Genomic DNA, 13,976 nt, shown 5'->3' with positions numbered 1-13,976 from the left:
AACACTGAGAGATGGTATTGAGACCTACTGTAGTAGTGTTAACACTGAGAGATGAAACATGGTATTGAGACCTACTGTAGTAGTGTTAACACTGAGAGATGGTAATGAGACCTACTGTAGTAGTGTTAACACTGAGAGATGGTATTGAGATCTACTGTAGTAGTGTTAACACTGAGAGATGGTATTGAGACCTACTGTAGTAGTGTTAACACTGAGAGATGGTATTGAGATCTACTGTAGTAGTGTTATTAACACTGAGAGATGGTATTGAGACCTACTGTAGTAGTGTTAACACTGAGAGATGGTAATGAGACCTACTGTAGTAGTGTTAACACTGAGAGATGGTATTGAGATCTACTGTAGTAGTGTTATTAACACTGAGAGATGGTATTGAGACCTACTGTAGTAGTGTTAACACTGAGAGATGGTATTGAGACCTACTGTAGTAGTGTTAACATTGAGAGATGAAACATGGTATTGAGACCTACTGTAGTAGTGTTAACACTGAGAGATGGTAATGAGACCTACTGTTGTAGTGTTAACACTGAGACATGGTAATGAGATCTACTGTAGTAGTGTTAACACTGAGAGATGGTAATGAGACCTACTGTAGTAGTGTTAACACTGAGAGATGAAACATGGTATTGAGACCTACTGTATTAGTGTTAACACTGAGAGATGAAACATGGTATTGATAAGGTGTACTTTACTGTGTCTGTATGCTTGTTGTTTACACAGGCAGCCTAGTTCTGATATTTTTTTTACACTAATTGGCATTTTGACCAATCAGATGAGCTCTTTTGTCAGTATGGAATTGGGCTTACCTGTGTGTAGAAGCAGCCTATTTAGCTGAGGTATCTGAGGCATTTGAATCAATGATATTGTCATTTTGAGACTGTCATACTGACACAAAGCGTATTTGCTCAGGAGGCAAAGTCACTCTCCTGTCTTACACTTGAGAGCTATTTGGCAGGACTGTGTGTGTGTGAGAGAGAGAGACACAGATTGGGGTTAAAGGTCAGTCACATGTGATAGCTGGTCTGTCTTTATCATGATGTAGCAATAAGCTGCACAAAGGTTGAAGAAACTCCCCCGCACACGCTCAGCATAGAGCAGCGTACCCTGACACGCCGCGCTCAGCGTACCCTGACACGCCGCGCTCAGCGTACCCTGACACGCCGCGCTCAGCGTACCCTGACACGCCGCGCTCAGCGTACCCTGACACGCCGCGCTCAGCGTACCCTGACACGCCGCGCTCAGCGTACCCTGACACGCCACGCTCAGCGTACCCTGACACACTTGCTGCTAGAGAAAGAGGGAAGGAGAGAGTGGTGTATTCCCCCTACAATCACAGCTGAGTAGAGGCTGAGTAGAGCAGAATAATGGCTGAATAGTGGCTGAGTAGAGCCTGAATAGTGGCTGAGTAGAGCAGAATAGAGCCTGAATAGTGGCTGAGTAGAGCTTTTAGAGCCTGAATAGTGGCTGAGTAGAGCTTTTAGAGCCTGAATAGTGGCTGAGTAGAGCTTTTAGAGCCTGAATAGTGGCTGAGTAGAGCAGAATAGTGGCTGAGTAGAGCAGAATAGTGGCTGAGTAGAGCTTTTAGAGCCTGAATAGTGGCTGAGTAGAGCAGAATAGTGGCTGAGTAGAGCAGAATAGTGGCCGAGTAGAGCCTGAATAGTGGCCGAGTAGAGCCTGAATAGTGGCCGAGTAGAGCCTGAATAGTGGCCGAGTAGAGCCTGAATAGTGGCCGAGTAGAGCCTGAATAGTGGCCGAGTAGAGCCTGAATAGTGGCCGAGTAGAGCCTGAATAGTGGCCGAGTAGAGCCTGAATAGTGGCCGAGTAGAGCCTGAATAGTGGCCGAGTAGAGCCTGAATAGTGGCCGAGTAGCGCCTGAATAGTGGCCGAGTAGCGCCTGAATAGTGGCCGAGTAGAGCCTGAATAGTGGCCGAGTAGAGCCTGAATAGTGGCCGAGTAGAGCCTGAATAGTGGCCGAGTAGAGCCTGAATAGTGGCCGAGTAGAGCCTGAATAGTGGCCGAGTAGAGCCTGAATAGTGGCCGAGTAGAGCCTGAATAGTGGCCGAGTAGAGCCTGAATAGTGGCCGAGTAGAGCCTGAATAGTGGCCGAGCAGAGCTGAATAGTGGCCGAGCAGAGCTGAATAGTGGCTGAATAGTGGCTGAGCAGAGCTGAATAGTGGCTGAATAGTGGCTGAGCAGAGCAGAATAGTGGCTGAGCAGAGCAGAATAGTGGCTGAGCAGAGCAGAATAGTGGCTGAGCAGAGCAGAATAGTGGCTGAGCAGAGCAGAATAGTGGCTGAGCAGAGCAGAATAGTGGCTGAGTAGAGCAGAATAGTGGCTGAGTAGAGCAGAATAGTGGCTGAGTAGAGCAGAATAGTGGCTGAGTAGAGCAGAATAGTGGCTGAGTAGAGCAGAATAGTGGCTGAGTAGAGCTGAATAGTGGCTGAGTAGAGCCTGAATAGAGCTGAATGGTGGCTGAGTAGAGCAGAATAGAGCTGAATGGTGGCTGAGTAGAGCAGAATAGAGCTGAATGGTGGCTGAGTAGAGCCTGAATAGAGCTGAATGGTGGCTGAGTAGAGCAGAATAGAGCTGAATGGTGGCTGAGTAGAGCAGAATAGAGCTGAATGGTGGCTGAGTAGAGCAGAATAGAGCTGAATGGTGGCTGAGTAGGTCGGTGTGGTCATCACAGACTTGTGCCATCAGCAGAGAGACTTTACCCCTCTCACCTTGTCCCAGTCCCTCCTTCTGCCAGGTGTGTACAGACACTGTCCTTCCCTCCCTCCCAGTCTCAATGTGGTCTGATCTCACACACACACACACACACACACACACACACACACACACACACACACACACACACACACACACACACACACACACACACACACACACACACACACACACATATACAGAGAGAGAGTGTGGTCTGATCTCTCTCTCTCTCTCTCTCACACACACACAGAGAGAGTGTGGTCTGGGCAACACGTGAGCATTAGCTTTGCGTAGGCTAGCAAAAACTTCCTTGGTGTCGGTGAAGAGGGGTGCGATAACGGATACCGGCTCAATCTCGCCTGGCACAATGATGATAACCGTTATCTATCTCCCAACTCTTCAGTATGGCATGGACCTTGTTTTGACCTTGTAAAGCTACGGTGCTGGAGGAGGGTGGTTATCTATTGGTATTAATAGTGGAGTGCTTAGCGTTGGCTTCTCTTTGAAGGCTCTTTTCAAGTGGGCCATGGTGACGTCCTTGTCTTTGGCTGAGTCAGAAATGACTCCCTACCTACTCTCACAGGGCTCTGGTCAAAAGTAGTGGCCTATATAGGGAATAGGGCTCTGGTCAAAAGTAGTGGCCTATATAGGGAATAGGGCTCTGGTCAAAAGTAGTGGCCTATATAGGGAATAGGGCTCTGGTCAAAAGTAGTGCACTATATAGGGAATAGGGCTCTGGTCAAAAGTAGTGCACTAAATAGGGAAGAGGGTTTCATAGGGCTCTGGTCAAAAGTAGTGTACTATATAGGGAATAGGGCTCTGGTCAAAAGTAGTGCACTAAATAGGGAAGAGGGTTTCATAGGGATCTGGTCAGAATTAGTGTACTATATAGGGAATAGGGCTCCATTTCAGGTGCAGGACCTTTGGTGTTGTCTCTCTCTCTCTTTTTTAAAATCTGTTTGAGAATATTGTTGCTCTGAAGTGGTGAGATTGTGTTTCCTATCTCCTAGATCTGTTTGTGTTTCCTAACTCCTAGATCGATCTGTGTTGTCTATCCCTGCCAACTCCTATGGTCACACAAACAATAGGACCATAAGAGTTGGCAAGGCAGAACAAACAGAGCTGGGATAATGTATGCTGTAGTGGTTGCTTCCTGTTCCTTTAACACGTTCAACCTGATCTATTCTGGTGTGATGTATGATGTAGTGATGTATGATGTAGTGCTTCCTGTTCCTTTAACACGAAAGCGTGACTAATTCAGAATGTGAGCTGAGGACAGTGGGATATAGGCAAGGGGAATTTTCACAAATGGCACAATCTGTTCCAGGGCACTACTACACAAGTCGTCGAGAACTGACCAATCGGAGGAGGGTATAGCTGACCACTCCCACAACCAGGGTTCTATAGTTATGAACAGCACATGGCGCTACAGCCACAATCATCACTTATCCCACTGCTTTACACACACACACACACACACACACACACACACACACACACACACACACACATATTTCAAAGGTTAGGATTACTCACTGCATTTATGGGGCACTATACTTCTCCTGGAAGATAAGTGCTTGCGGCATACATGTGCAAAGGCAGACATTTCACCGTGAAGAAGACGGTCTACTCAAGAGGAGGATTGGGGCACAGTGGGCCAGTCGTCATATCCTGAATCGGTGGGGACTGAGGCCCCGACGAGTCCAACTGTATAGAGCATCAACAGTCAGCAGGGTGTAACTAAAGGAACATGTTGGCGACGTAGAGGTGCAAGGTCAATGTAGTGTTTACTATTACAGAAGACAGGCTGTTCCCGACCCACCCCCTCTGGTCAACTCTGTTAGCATGTTGAAAAGTACGTTAGAGGGAAGACATTGGATGATACTGAGGAAACAAAGAACCCCTTTTTCAAGCTAAAATGAATCATGTCCAATTCAATTAAGGTAGCCAGATCTTTTTAACACCCGTTAAGTGCATTTGTTAGGGGAACACAGAACAGAGTCCAGTCCAGACATCATGTGTTGTACAGTATGTCTGTGTGTTGTTTCCTCATAGAGTGCCTGTAGTGTATTTTAGGCTAATATACTGCCAACTTGCATCTTAAGCTGTTGTTAGCCTCTTGACCAACCAGGCTGTTACTGTAAAACATCTATTGTTCACACCGACTTATCTAGCAAAATATATATATTTTTTAACCATTATTTAACTAGGCAAGTCGGTTAAGAACAAATTCTTATTTTCAAAGATGGCCCAGGAACCAAAGGTTGCAAGATAGCATTCCCGAGCTGACAAGGTAAAAATCTGTTGTTCTGCCCCTGAACAAGGCTAACTTGGGTTACTAGTCCAACGCTCTAACCACTAGGCCACCCTGCCGCCCCAAATGAATGAGGAATGCTTTTCCAACAGTCTTGAAGGAGTTCCCACATATGCTGAGCACTTGTTGGCTACTTTTCCTTCACTCTGCGGTCCAACTCATCCCAAACCATCTCAATTGGGTTGAGGTCAGGTGATTGTGGAGGCCAGGCCATCTGATGCAGCACTCCATCACTCTCCTCTGGAATCAGGTCCATTGCCCTGGGCGGTACGAACAAAGGATCCGCTTCAGGACAAAAGTTTAAGACTTTTTTTGTGGTTACTACATGATTCCATATGTGTTATTTCATAATGTTGATGTCTTCACTATTATTCCACAATGTAGAAAATAGTAAAATTAATAAAAACCCTGGAATGAGTAGGTGTTATTAAACCTTTGACCGGTAGTATATGTGTGATATATATTATATATATAAAATGGAAAGTACTAATGTTACTGTCTCCACTACAACAACTAAAATACTTCAATACATGTCATTTTCTTCCCATGAAACATTTAATTTAAATACTGTAGAATTCCATACATTCCTATGGTGGACTGCTCCTTCTGGGTAGTACCAATAATGTCTGACCGATGGCTTCGAAGCCTCTCATTGGCCAATACATAGCATTCAGCAATCCATGGTTTATATCATTGAGACTAACCTCCAGTTAGAGGTTTCACGGGTCCACCCAAATACCCGAGAACCAAACCGGGACCCGAGCGGAGCTGGGTTCAAAATTGTTAACTTTTTCCTCGAGGTCAGGTCTGTAAGATAGTCATCGGATCTTGTGTCTATGTAACTTTAACTTTAACTGATAGACCAGAGTGGACCCGACTGTATCTGAACACGGCTCGGCATATAGCCTATAGCATATTTATGTTACGCTAATAAGGTGAATGTATTGACTTTATAGAAGGCTTAGCCAACATTTTTAAAGACTGTTTCGTTAACCAGAAGAGCAACTTGGCTGATAAACGTATCATTTTTTTTGTCACTCTGGTCCAATTGTGCCTGGTCTAGGTCTTGTTGTCGTTTGGTCCTTTTGGGTTCGGGTCTGGTTGTTCTCAGGTCCGGTTCCCCCATTTTATTTTTATTTTTTATGATTGGGTGTGGGTCTGATTGTCCTCAGGTCCTGCTCTTCTCCTCAGGTCCAAAACGCTCTTCTCCTCAGGTCCAAAACGCTCTTCTCCTCAGGTCCAAAACGCTCTTCTCCTCAGGTCCAAAAAGCTCTTCTCCTCAGGTCCAAAAAGCTCTTCTCCTCAGGTCTAAAACGCTCTTCTCCTCAGGTCCAAAACGCTCTTCTCCTCAGGTCCAAAACGCTCTTCTCCTCAGGTCTAAAACGCTCTTCTCCTCAGGTCCAAAAAGCTCTTCTCTGCTGTTTGGACTTGAGAAGATCTCTAGCCCCAATCAATAGTAGAGAAATGCAAAACTGATCTTAGATCAGGGACCACTACTCCAAAATATCACCTAGTCCTTGCCATTCGGGTTCCTTGGGACGTCCAACTCTCACGTCACCCTATTGGAAGTTGACATGTAAAACGGTAAGGGTTTGAGTAAGAGTTTAGGGTAGGGACGTCCCACGTATCCCTGAGAGCACTAACTATATGACAAGCAGAATCCCGAGCTGAGTTTGTGACAGTCGAGTCTGATAGGCTGGTTGGAGAGAACGCCGCTAGCTGCTATAGCGGAGGATCCGGAAGGAAGGCTATACCGTCTACCGTAGCTAGGCTACACCACGGATCTACTCTTTTGCGCAATACCGAACTGACAGAGAGAGAGCATTACCATACATTTTTACCGGATACAGTTTCTATTCTGTTGTCGTTAAACCGATTGGAAGACGTGTTGTCTGGTATGTGAATATTTTTTTTACGTGTAAAGGCGATGGTTTTCTGATTTCTCCCCGACACTATAACTAGCCTCATATTAAAGCTGACTTCGTTTTCTGTTTTGCATATCCAGTCATGCGGCATTGCCAAAATGACATTCAATATGTTTATTTCGTGTTTGTCATAACCTTTTCTGGCGCGTCTGTCTGTTTATATTGTAACGTTAACGATATAGCTTCTCTAAAATGTTAACAGTCAGCCGGACTATATCATTTTATTTACCAAGCAAATTGCTGTGCTTCTGTGCCTTTTATGTTGACGTTACGAAAAGCCTGCATTCATCAAACAGTGTAACCTAGTCTGATACTTCATCATATCATTTTACCGACAAAAAATACATGTTTGCGAACGCTGGCAGGAAAAATCTGGTTTTGAGGCAATGTAATTCATCATGGATGTCAACTACCTATGACGTCGAGTCAGCTATTGCCCGACTTGTGATTGAATCTCTTTCCATCCCGACTGTATGTTTATTGCTGACCGTCCGATAAGAAAACCCCTCTGCACCGTCATGTGTTTAATTTCCAATCTATTTCACTGTTATTGATCTGCAATGCGGTGGGAGTGGTTTCCAATGTCGAATATCTTTTCTCGGCTACGTTGTTAGCACCCTTAGTATCACAGCACCATATTCTCTACACAGTATGGTCGCAGTCTGACTTGACACTTTTGTACCCCCCCATTACAAGATGCATAGCTAAGCAATGCTAAGATGGTGTTTTTTTGTTTGTTGCCAATGCTTTGCGAAAGGTGCTACGAAGGCGTTGTGTCAGCATGTTTTCCATCCGATATTGTTAGCTGAAAGGAGGCATCTTAGGTCACGCATCCTGCATTCTCACCCTTGGAGCGTTTGGATGGAAGAGTAGCGAACTCTCTCCCAACGGTATTACTGTCTGCGGCTATAAGAGCGACCTAATGCGGGTAGCATGTCGGTTGATTTAATCAGACACCGTACAGGCTAATTTGTCATATCAGATGTGGTGATATTATGGTACATGTTGAAGTGTACAAGATCTCAGGTAGCATAATATGTTGCTGTTCTAGTAGTCAGTCGGACAATACCGTGACTGGAGTTGGAGAACAGCAGTAGATACGTCCTGTTACACAGAAGGGAACACGACCTGAAGTGGAAGGGGGTATAGTAACACTATGTCGCTGGTACAGGCTAGGCTAGTCAAGACATTAGATACAACACAGACGTGGACAAACCCCTGCAATGGTCTCCAGTAGCATGTTTGTAGCCTACTGCATCTCATTGGTACAGTACTGTGTAGTAGGACCCATTCGGGAAGTACAATATACAGTAGGGCCTGATATTTTATGAAGGTCTGAAATATCCTAATATCTTCCTGGTAGAGTAGTCAGACATTACATGTGATTTAGAGATTAGCATTCTAGTTAATCCCATCAAGAGGTTTAGTTCATCTGTACTCTATTGAATCTAGTTAATCCATCTTGTTGGCTAGTTGTGTTTTCACAATCTTTTACATTTTATAAAGTACTCGTGGAGTTGTATATTTCTGGTGAATTGTCATCTGTTTTGAGAGAGAGAAAAAACTAAACAGATTTACGGTCGTTTTGTTCATAGAATTCTTGATCTATTTGTGGAGAAGAAGTCAACCAGATGACTTGGACGTTTCAGAGGTGGCCAAGTTAGGTCGAATTCTCATCATGTTTTAGTATCGCTGGGATATCGTATCCCACAGCCAGTATTATAGCTCTTCCTTAGGGATATCATATCCCACAGCCAGTATTATAGCTCTTCCTTAGTGATATCATATCCCACAGCCAGTATTATAGCTCTTCCTTAGGGATATCATATCCCACAGCCAGTATTATAGCTCTTCCTTAGGGATATCATATCCCACAGCCAGTATTATAGCTCTTCCTTAGTGATATCATATCCCACAGCCAGTATTATAGCTCTTCCTTAGTGATATCATATCCCACAGCCAGTATTATAGCTCTTCCTTAGGGATATCATATCCCACAGCCAGTATTATAGCTCTTCCTTAGTGATATCATATCCCACAGCCAGTATTATAGCTCTTCCTTAGGGATATCATATCCCACAGCCAGTATTATAGCTCTTCCTTAGTGATATCATATCCCACAGCCAGTATTATAGCTCTTCCTTAGGGATATCATATCCCACAGCCAGTATTATAGCTCCTCCTTAGGGATATCGTATCCCACAGCCAGTATTATAGCTCTTCCTTAGTGATATCATATCCCACAGCCAGTATTATAGCTCTTCCTTAGTGATATCATATCCCACAGCCAGTATTATAGCTCTTCCTTAGGGATATCATATCCCACAGCCAGTATTATAGCTCTTCCTTAGTGATATCATATCCCACAGCCAGTATTATAGCTCTTCCTTAGTGATATCATATCCCACAGCCAGTATTATAGCTCTTCCTTAGGGATATCATATCCCACAGCCAGTATTATAGCTCTTCCTTAGTGATATCATATCCCACAGCCAGTATTATAGCTCTTCCTTAGGGATATCATATCCCACAGCCAGTATTATAGCTCTTCCTTAGTGATATCATATCCCACAGCCAGTATTATAGCTCTTCCTTAGGGATATCATATCCCACAGCCAGTATTATAGCTCTTCCTTAGTGATATCATATCCCACAGCCAGTATTATAGCTCTTCCTTAGGGATATCATATCCCACAGCCAGTATTATAGCTCCTCCTTAGGGATATCGTATCCCACAGCCAGTATTATAGCTCTTCCTTAGTGATATCATATCCCACAGCCAGTATTATAGCTCTTCCTTAGTGATATCATATCCCACAGCCAGTATTATAGCTCTTCCTTAGGGATATCATATCCCACAGCCAGTATTATAGCTCTTCCTTAGTGATATCATATCCCACAGCCAGTGTTATAGCTCTTCCTTAGTGATATCATATCCCACAGCCAGTATTATAGCTCTTCCTTAGGGATATCATATCCCACAGCCAGTATTATAGCTCTTCCTTAGTGATATCATATCCCACAGCCAGTATTATAGCTCTTCCTTAGGGATATCATATCCCACAGCCAGTATTATAGCTCTTCCTTAGGGATATCATATCCCACAGCCAGTATTATAGCTCTTCCTTAGTGATATCATATCCCACAGCCAGTATTATAGCTCCTCCTTAGGGATATCGTATCCCACAGCCAGTATTATAGCTCTTCCTTAGTGATATCATATCCCACAGCCAGTATTATAGCTCTTCCTTAGTGATATCATATCCCACAGCCAGTATTATAGCTCTTCCTTAGGGATATCATATCCCACAGCCAGTGTTATAGCTCTTCCTTAGTGATATCATATCCCACAGCCAGTGTTATAGCTCTTCCTTAGTGATATCATATCCCACAGCCAGTATTATAGCTCTTCCTTAGGAATATCATATCCAACAGCCAGTATTATAGCTCTTCCTTAGGGATATCATATCCCACAGCCAGTATTATAGCTCTTCCTTAGGGATATCATATCCCACAGCCAGTATTATAGCTCTTCCTTAGTGATATCATATCCCACAGCCAGTATTATAGCTCTTCCTTAGTGATATCATATCCCACAGCCAGTATTATAGCTCTTCCTTAGTGATATCATATCCCACAGCCAGTATTATAGCTCTTCCTTAGGGATATCATATCCAACAGCCAGTATTATAGCTCTTCCTTAGGGATATCATATCCCACAGCCAGTATTATAGCTCTTCCTTAGGGATATCATATCCCACAGCCAGTATTATAGCTCTTCCTTAGTGATATCATATCCCACAGCCAGTATTATAGCTCTTCCTTAGTGATATCGTATCCCACAGCCAGTATTATAGCTCTTCCTTAGTGATATCGTATCCCACAGCCAGTATTATAGCTCTTCCTTAGGGATATCATATCCCACAGCCAGTATTATAGCTCTTCCTTAGGGATATCATATCCCACAGCCAGTATTATAGCTCTTCCTTAGTGATATCATATCCCACAGCCAGTATTATAGCTCTTCCTTAGTGATATCATATCCCACAGCCAGTATTATAGCTCTTCCTTAGGGATATCATATCCCACAGCCAGTATTATAGCTCTTCCTTAGTGATATCATATCCCACAGCCAGTATTATAGCTCTTCCTTAGGGATATCATATCCAACAGCCAGTATTATAGCTCTTCCTTAGGGATATCATATCCCACAGCCAGTATTATAGCTCTTCCTTAGGGATATCATATCCCACAGCCCGTATTATAGCTCTTCCTTAGTGATATCATATCCCACAGCCAGTATTATAGCTCTTCCTTAGGGATATCGTATCCCACAGCCAGTATTATAGCTCTTCCTTAGTGATATCGTATCCCACAGCCAGTATTATAGCTCTTCCTTAGGGATATCATATCCCACAGCCAGTATTATAGCTCTTCCTTAGGGATATCATATCCCACAGCCAGTATTATAGCTCTTCCTTAGGGATATCATATCCCACAGCCAGTATTATAGCTCTTCCTTAGGGATATCGTATCCCACAGCCAGTATTATAGCTCTTCCTTAGTGATATCGTATCCCACAGCCAGCATCTAGCCTCCAGCCAGTCATTGTGTTGGGTGCCGTCTGTGTGGAGAGAGGGGTGGAGAGAGGGATGAGAGGGTGGAGAGAGGGATGAGAGGGGTGGAGAGAGGGATGAGAGGGGTGGAGAGAGGGATGAGAGGGGTGGAGAGAGGGATGAGAGGGGTGGAGAGAGGAATGGGAGGGGTGGAGAGAGGGATGAGAGTAGTGGTGGAGAGGAGAGACATGGGGTCCAGCTGTGGATCTGTAGTTCTGGGTAACAGAGCACACACACAGGAGCACAGATGGCATGTCATCCTCACTGTGTGCAGCAGGCCCCTGTCCAACGGTGTGCATTACAAAGCAATTACAAATCAACATTCAATTCCTCCTAGAACACTTTGTACAGAATGCCATGTTGGCTACAGTATGTGACGTCTTGGGTTCCGCTAGTTATTATGTACACTGCCTAAAGTGTACATAATACATGTTTTTTTTCTACATGTTGTTGTGTTAGTCTGAATTGAAATTGATTAAATGTAGATTGTGTTGTCACTGGCCTACAAACAAGACCACATCATGTCAAAGTGGAATAATGCAAAAAAAATAAAAAAAATTGTATGTTTTACAAATTAATTAGAAATGGAAAAACTGAAATGTCTGTAGTCAAGTATTCAACCCCATTGTAAGTTCAGGAGTAAAAACTATGCTTAATAAGATGCATGGACTCACTAGGTGTGCAATAACAGTGTTCAACATGATTTCTGAATGACTACCTGATCTCTGTACCCCCACACATACAATTATCTGTAAGGTCCCTCATTCGAGCAGTGAATTTCAAACACAGATTCAACCACAAAGACCAGGGAGGTTTTCCAATGCCTCGCAAAGAAGGGCACCTATTGGTAGATGGATAAACCATGTGGTAGTTGCTCCACAATACTAACCTAATTGACAGAGTAAAACGAAGGAAAACCCTTTTTTAGTTCTTGCCATAGATTTTCAAGTTGATTTAAGTCAAAACTGTAACTCGCCCACTCAGGAACATTCACTGTTTTCTTGGGGAGAAAGTCCAGTGTACATTTAGTTTGTCATCTCCCAGTGTCTGGTGGAAAACAGACTGAACCAGGTTTTCCTCAAGGATTTTGCCTGTGCTTAGCTCCATTCCGTTAATTTGTTTTATCCTGAAAAACTCCCCCAGTCCTTAACGATTACAAGCATACCCATAACATGATGCAGACACCACTATGCTTGAAAATATGGCGAGTGGGTAGCGTCCTCTGGTTGTTTTATATTGTTTAATCTAACTTCAATCAGAATGGAGAAAGACTTATTTAAAACCACTTAGAATGTATCTTTTGCCACCCTAGGGTTATGTACAACCGATGAAGCAAATATCAAACTTTTTATTTTATTTTTTCAAAAACATCAAAATACACTCTGTGAAAAATATTGTGATATGATATTTTGGTGATATCACCCAGCCCTAATTTAGGATCAATTTAAAGGGTCTGGTCATCTTAATGCGTCCTGAATCACACCAGTCCAACTTTAGCCCTGTAAACACATGTTCTGGAGTCACTCCCAGTCCAACTCTAGCCTTAATAAACACATGTTCTGGAGTCACTCCCGGTCCAACTCTAGCCTTAATAAACACATGTTCTGGAGTCACACCCAGTCCAACTCTAGCCTTAATAAACACATGTTCTGGAGTCACACCCAGTCCAACTCTAGCCTTAATAAACACATGTTCTGGAGTCACACCCAGTCCAGCTCTAGCCTTAATAAACACATGTTCTGGAGTCACACCCGGTCCAACTCTAGCCTTAATAAACACATGTTCTGGAGTCACACCCAGTCCAACTCTAGCCTTAATAAACACATGTTCTGGAGTCACACCCAGTCCAACTCTAGCCTTAATAAACACATGTTCTGGAGTCACACCCAGTCCAACTCTAGCCTTAATAAACACATGTTCTGGAGTCACACCCAGTCCAACTCTAGCCTTAATAAACACATGTTCTGGAGTCACACCCAGTCCAACTCTAGCCTTAATAAACACATGTTCTGGAGTCACACCCAGTCCAACTCTAGCCTTAATAAACACATGTTCTGGAGTCACACCCAGTCCAACTCTAGCCTTAATAAACACGTGTTCTGGAGTCACACCCAGTCCAACTCTAGCCTTAATAAACACATGTTCTGGAGTCACACCCAGTCCAACTCTAGCCTTAATAAACACATGTTCTGGAGTCACACCCAGTCCAACTCTAGCCTTAATAAACACATGTTCTGGAGTCACACCCGGTCCAACTCTAGCCTTAATAAACACGTGTTCTGGAGTCACACCCAGTCCAACTCTAGCCTTAATAAACACGTGTTCTGGAGTCACACCCAGTCCAACTCTAGCCTTAATAAACACATGTTTCCTGAGTCACTCCCAGTCCAACTC

The 13,976-nt window shown here is 43.7% G+C and overlaps 1 protein-coding gene across 21 annotated transcripts in view; it reads left to right on the top strand.

The window, feature by feature from the left end:
* The window catches only part of LOC139560246 (band 4.1-like protein 3), a 113,154-nt gene that overhangs the window by 2,598 nt on the left and 96,580 nt on the right, over positions 1–13,976 (top strand). For 12 of the 21 annotated variants that reach the window (XM_071376861.1, XM_071376856.1, XM_071376848.1 and 9 more), the window contains exon 1: positions 6,727–6,936. The exons of 3 other annotated variants lie outside the window; for them this stretch is intronic. The gene's annotated coding sequence lies outside the window, so the exon portion shown is untranslated. Of the gene's footprint in view, positions 1–6,722; positions 6,937–13,976 lie in introns of those variants that run through there. 6 more of the 21 variants (XM_071376847.1, XM_071376845.1, XM_071376840.1 and 3 more) reach the window with 4 other exon arrangements.

This window comes from Salvelinus alpinus, chromosome 30, assembly GCF_045679555.1.
Source record: "Salvelinus alpinus chromosome 30, SLU_Salpinus.1, whole genome shotgun sequence".
In the NCBI taxonomy this organism is placed as follows: Eukaryota; Metazoa; Chordata; class Actinopteri; order Salmoniformes; family Salmonidae; genus Salvelinus; species Salvelinus alpinus.
Note: the sequence above shows the minus strand (reverse complement) of the source record. Positions and strands in the feature narration are given on the sequence as shown.